The sequence below is a fragment of the Spea bombifrons genome, chromosome 2 (genome assembly GCF_027358695.1).
Source record: "Spea bombifrons isolate aSpeBom1 chromosome 2, aSpeBom1.2.pri, whole genome shotgun sequence".
Lineage (NCBI taxonomy): Eukaryota > Metazoa > Chordata > Amphibia > Anura > Pelobatidae > Spea > Spea bombifrons.
This window is the reverse complement of record NC_071088.1, coordinates 60547669-60550426: the sequence shown is the minus strand read 5'-3', so window position 1 is coordinate 60550426 and position 2758 is coordinate 60547669.

Genomic DNA, 2758 nt, shown 5'->3' with positions numbered 1-2758 from the left:
AAATTGTATGCTCCACATAGGTCAAGTTTTGTGAAGACCTGGGAGCCTCAAAGTCTGTTGAATAATTTGAGGATAAGCAGGATAGGGTAAGTATTTTCAATGCTTATACGTTTGGGCCCCCTTTAATCAATACATGTACGTAGAATGCCGTCTTTCTTAATCGCAAAGAATAAGACTGCTCCTGCAGGGGATATAGGGCGACGTATATTTGTCCAGCTTTTCTTGTTTTAATATAGTTCTCTGTAGCAGCAGTCTTTGTGGTAGAAAGGCAATATACTTTACCACATGGAGGAACAGTTTTGGGCAAACGATCAATAGGGCTATCGTAATACGTATGACGAGATAATTTATCTTTTTGGCCAAAATATCCAGAAAGGATAGGGACTAGGCCCTTATTGTAATCCACAGAGACATGATATAGGTGTAGGAGATGGGGAGAGAGATGAGCCTTCAATACATCCACATCACCATGATGTTGCTTTGGCTGTTTTCTAATCAATAGACTGAGAAAGCCAGGTATATTCTAGTACTACGGTGCAGAAGGGGAGAAAATGACTTTTAGAGACAGAAACACCACATAAAGAACTGCTACAATAGTCTTCAGGAAAACGGTCTCTAAAGTTACAGAGGCACAAGGGATGTCCAACAATAGCTTCAATGAACAGAGGGTAGTTCTTGTTGACTAAAGGTAGAGAATATTTAAGAAAAAAAAAAAGAATGGTCAATAAAGTCCCCAGCCACGCCAGAGAGCAGTACCATGAGTCTCTCCCACATAGATGAAAGTCACTGGAACAGACAAATAAATGTATTTGATATTAGGTAACCCAATCTTACCTAGGCACTGGAGTTTCCCTGCTTCTGTGAGCAATTTGACAATCCATTAGAAAAGGCCACTAGTAAGGCCTCATTGTTTCAGCTGACTTCTGCAGCAAGGGTTCTGAATTCAATAGCATAGTTTGACGGGGAATGGGAATGGGAAAGAGCCTGGAGACAGTATGCATTCTTCCTGGCTGGCCAAATACTTGCCTTAAAGCATTCACAAATTCTGTATTGTTATTCACTAAAGCAGGGATGTCCAACATGTGACCCGCCACACATCACGGTGTGACCCGCATAAGATCTGCAGAGGTAACCAGACCTTCAACCGTTGGCGGACCAGAGGAGGGGCAATTGCTCTAGGAGTAGGGATAAAAAGGTTAAGTCCCAACACCCAGCTTTAGCTCTTTATCTCCCTAACTTCCAGAAGCAGATGGTGTAAGTGTATGGTGTTGGAGCGGATTTGTGTACACCAATGCAGGTGCCATTAGAGGAGCAGGGCCAGTTGGACAGATCATAGATCCCCCTAACCAGTTCCTTGCTGCTGCTCAGCGTTATCTAGCAGCAGCATCGCAAAGTACTTTCCTTGGTCTCTCAGGATGCTGGTGATTAATCCTGAGCACCGGGATATGACGTTATATACCCGTGCTCTGCAATGAGGCCGAAAGCCACGCGATGAGAGTCCTGTATGGAGAAGACTTCAGGAAGGTAAGTGATGGGGAGAGAGGGGAAAGAAAGATGGAATAAATGGTAAAAAATGGATGGCTATGGATAGCTATAGGGGAGAAATTGAGAGAAGGGGAAGATAATAAAAGAGAGGAGAGCTGGGGGAATGTAAAGATATATTCTAAAGATATAGAATAAATGGTAAAAAAACTCAAAAGAAAGATTTAGGGAGAGATAAAGAGAATGGGAAGATAATGAGAAAGCGGAGATTTATTACTCTCTATCGTGGCTCTCAATGAAGTTTATTATTTTCTCACTGATGTAGCGGGGTAGTACATGTCCTGCTTCTTCTTGCTCCCACTCTAGAGGAGCCTTTAAAGTGGCTAAATACTGTTAAATCCTCATTTTACTTGAATGTTTGTGAGGGAATACAAACTGTAGTGAGTTAAACTGGGTTTATGGTCCACTATGTTGATCAAAAAGCTAATCGAAGACAAGGACAATATAGAGCAGATTCCAGGGCTTCTTGGTGCCGCAGAACAAACTCAGACAGTTTCCCGGTAAGGATACTGCCCAACAGGCATCAGGGTGGAGAAGGGTTCCCTATATTTGTTCTGACAGCATCCTTTTGCACATGCTTTGTTGGGAACACTGGTAAATGAAAGACGCTGTGGAGTAGAAGGTCCTTCCTACCATTCAATTTTGTATGGATTTTGGAGAGTGACATTGAAGATGGCTGTGGCCTAATGTGTTAAGGAAGCTTTGTTAGCTACTAGGAACAACCTAATCCCAAGGAGACTGTTACAGTCTGACCCTCAGCCTGCATAAAGAATATTCCATTAATGACAGTTCTATAACACTCCCCAACATTCCAGGTGTCCATATGGGAACCTGTGTGGCATGAGGCAGGAAGGGGTTGGCACCTGTGTTTTTATTTTATTTCTAGAACCCCGTTGTAATAAAAAGCTATTCTGCCAGAAACAAAAGGCGATCTTTGTCATAAACAGCATTCTGGGCTATTTATTCTTGTTATATAATATATTAATATGTAATATATTGACAACTCCAAAAATCAGTGGTATAGATCAGTGATTGTTTATTTTTATTTACAAACATACACATTCTAGGTATACATTCTATAGATGCTAATGGCCCATGCTCATTCCCAAACGATATACACAGATTTCCTTTGGCCTGGTTTCCCAGCAGGCCTCGGGGTTGCCAAGGTAACACAGCTTTCAGCCCTCCCTCAGCCTCCCATGATCCACCGCGGCAG